The following is an 11,410-nucleotide window of genomic DNA, read 5'->3' on the forward strand; positions in this document are numbered from 1 at the left end:
CCAAAGTGTTCAACTAAATGACCCTTTTATTCAAGAGATATATAGGTGTTTCACTGTGTATTTTTGCCATTGGATGTACAGTAGTACTGGGCTCTGTTTGTGTTTGTTTTTAGTATAGGGACGGGCAACTCCAGTCCTCAAGGGCCACCAACAGGTCAGGTTTTCAGGATATCCCAGCTTCAGCAATGGGGGCTCAATCTGAGCCTCCTGTGCTGAAGCAGGGACTTATTGAGCCACCTGTGCTGAAGCATGGATATCCTCAAAACCTGACCTGTTGCTGGCCCTTGAAGACTGGAGTTGACCACCCCGGGCTTAGTATCACCAACGCTCACACCACACTGTGCAGCAACATGATCCCGGCTGCTTTGGCAGCGAAGGGGTTACAGGGAAAACATTTACACTGCAAATTGCTTTGTTTGCCTTCTAATGTGACACTGAATATACAGGTCCAGGGACTTAAAAGATTATTCATGCAGCTTCACCAGACCACAAATCCTCCTTTGTGGCACAAAAAGTATCATTACGTGTTATTACAAAAATATTATTACAAATGTACAGATTCATTCTATATTCAATGAACACGTTTCTATGAGCAGACTCTGCAAATCAGTATATTTTATTACAAAAAAAACCCCACAATATTGTCATATTTCTGGATTGTGCAAAAAGTACAATTAGGCACACACAATGTTAGCAATCTCAAACCCCAATCCCAAAGTATTATGTATTTAGATATTTAATGGCGTCATCTGGAGTGTTACTGGGGCAGTGACCTTAAATATTAAAAACTAACCAAAGAAGACCCACCGGTCGTGTAGGAGCTGCTAAAAAGATCTGACCTTAATGTGGTGGCAGCTTAACATGTATTGGCCAAAGGATTGAACTAAATGACGCATACTTCTGGGAAGAATAAACATATAGAAATTAATCAAATAATGTGGCATGTTGAATCCTAGTGAACACAGGTCCTAGTACAGACAGGTAGTAATAATAAGTATTTATTTCATATAGCGCTTTTCTCCCAATGGGACTCAGAGCGCGTCACAATCACAGTACAGCGCGGGGTAGGATTGTTACAGACACAGTCTCCGCCCAGGTGAGCAGGCACAAGGAGATAAAGTCACTTACCTCCTGCCTAATAGTAGTAGTCATTGCGAGATCTCACCCCAGGAGAAAGGTTGAAATAACCTTTGCTGCCGCAATAAGCATAAGTACCGTGTATATATATATTTTTTCACTATTTATTAGGGCACTTCAATTTTTTTAACTGCGCTGTAGCTCACACATATAGTGTGTAGTGTATAGTGTGTATATAGTGTAGCTCACATATAGTGCTTCTAACTTTTAACCCCTTAGGCACTGCATACTTGTCACGCATCCACTGCTGTTGTATCATTGTTTAATTTGCGCTTTTCTGTATGCAGTGGAGGAAACACAAAGCACACAGTCTAATCGATCCTGTAGGTACAGTATTTGCTGAAATGATGTAACATTGACATGGTTCCAGTTTAACATGCTCCAAAATTGACTTAATGACCCATACTTATGAGAAGAAAAAACATCGAAAAATTAATGAAATAATTTGCCATATTGGACGTGCCTTGGGGTTTCTGTGCAAAAAGTATAAAAATCATTACATACATATTTTTTTTAAATGCACGTATTTGTTACTTATGTAATTTAAAAAAGTCTGGGAGCAAGCGATATGGCTCGTTCATAGGGACTTTTTTTTTTGCTGCACGTAAAACGCATATGTGCTAATTCTGTTACATAATAGTTTTGTAATGATTGTTTTAGTTTTTGCGCAACCAAGAAAGATTTCTTCTTTGGAGCTGCCTTGTACAACTCTACCCCGTTATAACGAGATCCGTTACAACGCGAATCCGCTTATATTGCGACGGAAGCGTGGCTCCCAATTTTTGTATGTATGAATACTTCACAACACGATTGTTGGTATCTTAAATACTTTATTGTACAATAAAGTTGGGGCAATTGAGTCTGTATACTGCGCAATGGTGTGTTTTCTTTATCTGTTATTGCAGACAACATAAGGGAACACGCCTAGAGGAAAATCTACCTCATTGTTGATGAATCATTCTACTACCAGGACTGACTTTTCAAACAGGACTGTCTTTCGATATGGTACTGTAATTATCATCACCACACTTTGCGCCGGGGACATTTTTTGTATTTGTATTTATTGTACAATGCATACAATTGTACATTATTTCTAATGCGATCCGCTTATAGCGCAATGTGATTCTTTGGACCCCAAGCTCAGGGTTATAAGGGGGTTAAGCTGTACTTCTTTGCTGTTTTAACATGGACGATCACTATGGCTTTAATAGGGATGCGTAGGGGCCTAGTCACTAAACTTCGACGCTTGTTAAGTGCATCTTTCAAGCGATATTGCATGTGTAGCTATTCACAAAGCTTTGATAACATGGCAATATAGCTCGAAAACTGCTTTCTAACCATCGTTATCAATCTTGCTATTACAAGCTGTGCAGTAGGTGAAAAAATGCCCAAACGCCCATTTTGTGCCAGTAACTGCTCATGTGGTCCCTGGAGTGTCATGGGGGCCCCTGGCATTCTAGCAGTCATGACGTACCAGCTACATCAATAGGGCATCAGCCAGGTAAAGGTTAAACTCACGCCCCTTAGAATTCTGGGATGTGTAACCCCGGTCAGTCTCAACAGGTAGGAGTTAATTCACAATATATCAAAATGTCATTAATATGAATTATCAGGTAAAAAAAATGTCAATCAACAATATATCAAAATGTCATTATTATGAATTATCAGGTAAAAAAAAATGTCCTGCAGATACATCATCTTCGTGATAAGGACCTTGTATTTTCTTAGTGATTTGGCAATTCTGGATCTGACAGGTTGTGAGAAAGATGGGTGTGTGAAACCTTGATGCCCCACGATAACCCGACACTGAGCTTGTTGAGATGTCGGCTCTCTTTGCATCGGGGAATACACAATAGTGACGAGTGGTTAGATGAGGAGGGGATACGCAGAGACCACACCAGTCGTGCAACGTATCCTAATGACACATTGCGGAATTCCATTTGTTATTTCATTTGCCTTCAGCAAACATTAGCACATAGCTCTGCAGACGTGTGAAGGCGCCTGGCCTTGCCGTGTCAATCTCTGCACATTGTTTGCTGAAAAGTCTCACATTAGCTAAACTATTCACAGGGTAAATATGATATATTCCCAGAAAAACACACGAATGTAAAGCTACGTAAGGTGAATTATTACAGAAATACTCAAATATAAAGGAAACTACTACAGGAAATACAATATGAATAGCAGAAAGAAGAAAATAAATAAGTAAATGCCACATTTTTGACGGCACATAGGTCAGGCACATCTGTATTAAAGCAGCAGTCCAAGCTGCCGTTTTTATTTCCCCCCCCCTTTAATATGGGCATCAATACAATCCACACAATGATAAGTAATTAGCTAAGTTGCCGATTGATCCGTTCTCCTGTGATCGATCGCCTCGGGGGTTCACTAAATTACTGCAGAGGAGTATTGACTCAGTATCTGTGACTTTGTAAATGGTTGCTATAGAAACAAAAGAGGCTTGTTACATTATAATACATTAAAAATGTCATTCAGAGTTGTTTAAAAAAAATATGCGTCAATATTTTCTCATAGTACAGAATTGATTTATTAAAAAAATCACACGTACGGGAATAGGCCTGTTTTAGACCACCCAAATACAAATGGAGAGGATGTCTGAAAACACTGACACCCCTCACCCCCCCCCCCCCGCCAGTACGACTACCCCCCCACACTCCTCCCCCACTTCATCCCCACCCACCTAGAAAAACATACCCTCATTGAGACTACAACATGCTTTATTTAGTCGAGAAATCATATCATGTGTCTATGACACTATTGTACGCATGTGAATCTATGTTGTTCTCAAATAAAAAAATTGATATTAAAAAAAAAAAATCACACGTGTAGAATATTGCTAGGTCCGCAACTTTAAGCTTTGTTGAGCAGCTACTGTAGTTATTGGGTTTGTATTTAGGTACCCAAACCAATGATAATAATCATATTGCTGTCCCAATAAAGTGGTCCAAGGAAAATAATTGTATATAATATAGTGGCGTAGCCGCACCAATTACAAAATGTTTCCTGGGTGCTCATGGGTGCAATGAGGTACTATATAAAATAAATCGAAAATGGCCACCACCCTCGGTTCTTTTGACACGAAACGCAATCGTTTTATTTCAATTTCTTCGTTTCTATTCTGTCCAGGACTTTTATCACAACAAAGGACCGTAGTGCCAGTAATATATACAGGATGGTAAATACTTCACCCAAGCAACGTCTGATCAAAATGAAAATATATGCCACCCTGAGGAAGGTCCCTTAGTGTAGGGGTACTCAGCTCCAGTCCTCAAGAACCCCCAACAGTTCAGGTTTTAAGGATATCCCAGCTACAGGTGGCTCAATCAGTGGCTCAGTCCTTATAACCGGACCTGTGCAGGGTCTCTTGGGGACTGGAGTTCAGCACCACTGCCTTACCGGACCGAAACGTCATTTTTTGCATGGACCAAAATATATTTTTGTTTTGATCATCAACTGAGGCTGGTTGAAGTATTTACCATATTTTATTATATTCGATATGTTCACTAGCCCTTTTTTCTACATGTTTTCTACATTCATATAAGGTGTGCCTGTTATTGTGTACTATCTTTATATACAAACGCGTAGAGTTATGTGCACCAACACCCTCAGCTTGCTGATACAGAGGTGAACACTTTGTGTGGTGGACACTATTTGAACCTTCCGGCGGTTCTTTTCCTTACTGGATTGTTCTGCGTGTGACCCGGTACCTCTGCGGGCACTACAACACCGCTGGCGAGGAAAAAAGCCTGGACTGTTTGGAACTTGCTTCGCTGACCTTTGTTATATCCGTCAGCCTGTTGCCTTGTGCAGTAGAATTTGTACACTCTCAAATACTCTCAAGTACTACTGTGAAGCGCTGTGTACATTAATGGCGCTATATAAATAAAGACATACAATACAATACAAATGCGATCATTCCTACTTCACTTGTGAGTGAAAGTCCAAGGGACTGGTTTTCATTTTTATTTAAAATTGTATACCGAGTTACACTATGGAGCTTGTGCTTCTTGTTCTTCTTTTTTTCCTATTCAGATATATATATATATAGTCTGTGAGGATCCCTAGAGATCCAATATACCGCCACAGCACAAGAGATAATCACATAAAAGGGGTTTTACTGGGTCCCCCTGTTGACCGAAACGTTGGGCATATGTGTACATTTTGGACCCAATAACCCACTCAAACTATTTACTCTTTGCCGTGCACCACACTTGCCTCTGCTGAGGCTTTTTTCAGTGTGTGCCGCCATATTTATTTATCTATCTATTTCTATTTATCTCTCTCTCTCATGAAAGAGAAACATGGGGCTGAAAGAGTGAGAGCTCAGTGGTAATGTTACTGCCCTTGAAGTGGGTGAATCTGGTTCATAATCCTGGTGTCACCTCTACTTGTGACCTTGGGCAAGTCACTTTCATCTCTGTGTGCTTCATGCACCAACATTATATTGTAAGCTCTTTGGAGAAAGGACTCATAGTACATGCTAAGTTATAATTGCAGCACATCATACGCAGTCAACGCTATAAAAAATATATAATTTGAAATCCGTTTTTGCCGATTCTCTAATATGGGCGCTATTGGGATTTTTTGTAAATGGTGTAACACCTCTTTGCATACACATAGGCATACTGATGGACATGCCATCTGGCCAATGGCTGTTACACACTGAAAGAACTGAGATGTGAAAGAGAGGCTAGGAGGAGTAGTGTGGGATGGAGGGCACAGCGGCTGAGGGGGTGGGACAAGAGTGAATAAGTCCCTGTACCAAGTGGTGCGGAAACAGACCAGCGTGGTGTCACCCATCCCATTTCCAGCCCGAGGCGCCCTCAAGGGGAGTGCAGCTGTGCTAATCTGCCTAGCGAGAGGACTGGTCATTTGAGTGGTCCGGATGGATAGATGTTTAGGGGGATCGACCCTCCACCCTACATTATCCTTCAGGTACACACATACATCATATATCAGCTATACCTTTGCGAAGTGCAGGCCTGCAACTATACTCCCCTTCTCTATATCAAAGGGCTCCGTCACCATGCTGGCACCGGGATTGTATATGGGACAATTTGGACACTAGGGCAGTGTTAGCTATTGTACATGTGTCAGAATTGTAATTGTATAACTTGTGTATGTTATATGAGGTCCTCAGAATAAAGGGCCACTGCACTGGTGCCAGATAGCCTGATAATCTACACCTATAAAGTACTGTAACCCTGAACGCACGTGTCGCTTGTGTTGTCTGACCTCAGCTAGTCCTATAGAGAGCTGATCAATTAAATCAATATAGGAAAGGCGGACTCTAGCCCCCACACTGGTACGACATATACAGGGGAATAAAGAGGGGTTGAAATTGCTTTATACAAAACTACACCTGTTGGGGGTCCAGTAATTTAACTATTAAAACTACATGAGCTATTAAAATAGACAGATTTTCACATTCTAAGGGCTAAAGATCCAGGAGCTCCCAGGGGGGAGGAGTGTAGGAGATATTCTTCCAGCCCCTAGGTGCCCTAGTGTTGGACTCCCAATAAAAGATGCCTCTATACAAGGAAAAAACGTACCCCTGATTGAAGACATATAATATGACTAGCTGCCTCAGACTGTTCAAAATCATTCATAAGGGTGTAATGAAATATATGCACAGTTCGTGGGGCATCAATAACATTGACTAGGAGCCAATGTGACCAATTACACAGCCATCACTTACATGCAGGGCCCTTAGGTGCATTGTAGCAGAAATAATTAACTATTTTGTTATCTTAGACACAATCAGGTTATGGTGGATAAAAAGGTGTCAAATACTCTCGACCTTACAAAGTACAGGAGTGTCCAAACCCATTAGTGTATCTGAATAGCTTACATAGGTCCCCAAATCTGCTTCACTTGCCCCTATTGTCACATGGCATACGGGGATTAAATTGCAGACAAGGATTCTGGGTAGTTTTCCTACCCTTTAGAGCTAATGCCTGCTGCATTACACAACATTTACAGCTTAGCCTGGGACCAGCAAGAGCTCCAGGAAAACCAATACTCCTAAGCAAAGTGACATTTGACTTGCCCTTTGTCCAGGGAAGGGCAACAGGAAGCTTGAATGAGGATATTATACAGCTAAATGCGCTCAATATATGTTCAGAAATGTTAACCTGCTTGTACCAAAATATGTGAGATCAGGGAGTCCTGGGCCAAAACACTGTATTTTAAATTAAAAGTATAGATTTTTTTTACCAGTCAGAAGCTGATGCTAAAATTCTGTGAAACTGACTCCAAAGCAGCGAGACTTACAGAAAATCAGTGGGTCAACATTTTTGTATGTTACCAAGTAGCGCTGGACCGTTAATCTAGCCGAACAGGGAGGATACAGTATCTCTCTTATCTGCTTCACAAGGAACATCTTCCACCTCAGTTATTCCGTCCAAATTCTTTACTAGTGACCTTCCTAGCTCCTGGAATGCAGATTGGCAGGCCTACCCAATTCCTGCATTCCACCTGCGCTGCCCTCATATCTGATGAACACACCGGGCGAGTTTATACCTCTACAGCATCCCATATGATGGGGATCAAGGCTGCGAAATTCCTAACTCCGTTCCTAATTAGTAAGATATATTTCAGTCGCAATATTGCGAACATACTCACCCACGTAACGTTATCTACCACTTAAGGCCTCTATTCAATAGGCTGTGACATTGCTTCCCAGTTCCAGCTCATGCAAATAAGTGGGGCTAAACCCCTCCAAAGACTGTTTCATGGTATAAGGGCCTTTGTTGTTACCCTCCGGGTGCCCAAAAACATACAGTAGTGTCATAATGTACAGTAATTGCTCGTTTTTGCAGGTGAGATGGCGACAGGAGCTCACGACGCGACTTCACAGGAATGGACCTGTCTTCTGTTCCGTCGTCAGCAATGGCGCGACCATGTGATCACAAGTGCCAGTGGGCAGGGCTGGTGCAAGGATATTCGGCGTTCCAGGTGAATTTTCAACCTTGCGCCTATTTCAGCCGTGGCCCCTCCAGCACCTCAAAGAGTTAAAGGGGCTGGTGCCTTCCTATGGATAATATATTCAAGACCACCCAATTGTTCCACAGTACAAATTAGAATTGAACTTACAATAACAATGTACTTTAAATGGTTAACATCCCTTGTTAAACCCTCATAAACTAGTTTTTTTTTTGTCAAGCACAATGTAATAAGTTTTCTGTTAACCTTTAGGATGCCAGAGGAGTCTGCAATGCATGCATGTGTCGCAAAAGAGTTAACGGGGTAGTACCTCTTAGGATGAAAATGAATTAAAAACAGCAACATTTGTAATATATTAAATGCAGTTGATTGACATGGTCAGGTAAGTATTGTTTGTTTTTTTATAGAAAGTACTGTACATAGTTTCCCAAATGTTCCCCCGACTGGAATATTTGTTGTAATTTCTACATTGTTTGATATTACCAAATCCAGTATTACCCCTCTCCTGGTTGGTTCCTCAATTTGGGTCAGACAATTGTCTTTTAGCACCCCCAAAAACCTGTTTCCTCTAGTTGGAACGCTAATCTCATTGCACCAGTCCGGATAGTTGCCTTCTCCATTTGCAAAAATATTCTGGCTTCCTCAATCTCACAGATATTTGGTGGTTTATAACATATCCCTACAAACATTTTATTTTTTGTACTTTTACCTCCACTGCTAATTTCTATCCACAAGGTCTCTACATAAACATCTTCCCTTATAATAGGTTTCAGATCCGGTTTAACACATAAACATACTCCACCGCCTCTTCTATTTTCTTGATCCCTCCGAAAAAAGGGAAAACCCCTCTAAATGAGCTGCCCAGCGTTTCATCCGACCATGTTTCAGCAATTACCAATGTAATACTGCTCCCTTGTAGCTTTTATTTCAAATTTCCCCGTGTTATTTGCCAGGCTTCTTGCATTAGCAAGGATGCACTTACGCTAATAGCACAGACTGGTAATAACCTTATCTGCTCCTGCCTTTCCCCTCCCACTGCTTTTAGTCTTTAGAAGTTTACTGGTATTATTAGTATTTAGTAATGGGCGCCTCCCTGCTTGCCAAACTCCCACTCCCAACCCTCCCTGCCCCTCCCCCCCAGCTGACCCATAGCAAGTTCCCTACTGCGATCTATTCTGTCAAACCTATTACCCCTTGCTTGAAGTAATTTTTTGTGAGGGAGCTTAAAGGACAGTACGTGGTCTTGTTTAATATGTGTAAGTGTAGAAAATTGACACCTTTTTTTCAAACAAAATCCCTCATACAAGAATAAATACTTTTAAATGACACTTGCTGCGCGCCATTATCACGGGAGACCAGAATGTAACCCAGGGATCAAGGCGCCAGGCAGGACGAAGCAGTTCAATAGAGGATTTTTATTCCAGCCGGAGCCAGCAAGCAGAACACAAATTAGGGGCATACGGGGGCACCCTAGGTGCTGAGCACCATATTGTAGGCCTACCCAGGGGTTGCTTCCACACTCCGTAGGGGTAGGTACCGTACAGAGCTCTCTGGTGCAATTTGCAGCAGAGCGCTTTCACAAGTCCCCCTGGGAAGTTCTGCTCCCCACTTCTCCAGCACGGCTACAGTCCCGTAGCATAAAGCACTTTTACATTTCCCGCTGGCAGGACTCTCAGCCTTGTTTTCTGGAAAAACCTTGGCGCACACCGCTTAGTCCGTCTGCACGTCAGGATTAGCATGAGCTGTGAAGCGCTGATCCGGTTCCCCTTATCTATCTTCCCCACTGCCACAGGAAAGCACGTCGACCAATCACAGCGCGGATGCTGCTCACCGACCAATCAGGAGGCGAGGCCTCGTCTGCATTGGCCAATCAGGGCTGGGAGTGGGGCTGAAAGAGTTCAAGGGCTGTAGAGGGAAATACAAACGGGCCAATGCAAGCAGTGCTTACCAGAGGGACTCGGCAACGGCTTCCCTAACAGGATATTTCCCACTGAGCTGCCACCGCTCTGGCTGAGGAGGGAACCTGCACCTATCCTCCCCCTCCAATCCCAGCAGCAGCCATTTTCTATGGACATGAAGGCAACACAAGGGGTTTCTCAGCCCTGCATGTCCAGAGACTCCGGCTCTGCTTTATTGTTGCGCCAAAGACATTTTTATACTTTATTACATTTGCACAGAACAAATAAAAGAATCACAGTACAGAGTATGCTGGGGGCAACACAGTAGATTAAAACCGGGTAGCTCTGGCGTCTGGTGGCCAGATGAGCCCCAGGGAAGGACGGCAGGGGCCGGGGACTGGGCTTATCCTTCAATTACCCAGAACCCCTCGCTGCAGTGGAAGCACTGCATGCTAAGAGAGAATGTGGAAAGACAGGGTTGCAGACCTGTCTGAGACATGTCAATGCGCTCACAAATGGCATTTCTATTTGATTCTGATTTACGGTGGAGGAGGTTTCAGTTTTTAACTCGCCATAACTTATTTTGTGCCTGGTTGTAAATTAGTTGTGTAAACTTTATGGGGCCTATGTACCAAGCATTGCAAATGGGTTATTTTGGGCGCAACACTGCTTTAGACGAAGCAAAAATCCTATTATTTGTATTGGATTTTGTTTTCATCTGGTGCAGTTTTTTTGCCTCAGAATTGCACCACTTCTGCCTTAATACAAATGGGCCAATATAGTTCGAGCTCAGGGCTATAAAGCATAGCTATGAAATAATTAGTGGGGGGTGGGGGTGGGATCTATTTACAAAAGTCTCCCCTGGCTACAAAACCGCAGCCCAACCAATGCAAAAAATAGCACCATATTTATCAAAATCCCTTTGCTTTTAATGGGATTTATTTTCGTTGATAGACCTGGTACACATGTTACACTGGTTTTCCTCTATTTTTTTCAGCAAAGAAAATAAACAGAGAAGTCTGCAATTAGAGATGTGTGAATGTATTGTAGTAGTTGTTTTTTCTTGTATAGCGTTGACAGTGTATGCCACACTGTACATATAGTTTTTACAGGAGTGGGTTCCCACCCCACAGAGGCACCGGGAGATAAAGTGACTTGTCTAAGGTCACAAGGAGCTGACACCGGGGTTGGATCCAGGCTCCCCTGCTTCACACCATTGCTCTCACAGTCAGTGTCTTTACTCACTGAGCCCCTACTTCAGGCCTAGTAGGAAAGTGCTTTGCAGGGACAGATTGCCACGGCCCCTCCGATCACATGATCACTTTGTCACTGACGACAGAACGAAAGAATACGAGTTATCTCCCTTCCACTCGCCATCCGTGCAGATCGCGCCGTGCGCTTCATAGAAT

Source organism: Ascaphus truei, chromosome 21 (genome assembly GCF_040206685.1).
Source record: "Ascaphus truei isolate aAscTru1 chromosome 21, aAscTru1.hap1, whole genome shotgun sequence".
NCBI lineage: Eukaryota > Metazoa > Chordata > Amphibia > Anura > Ascaphidae > Ascaphus > Ascaphus truei.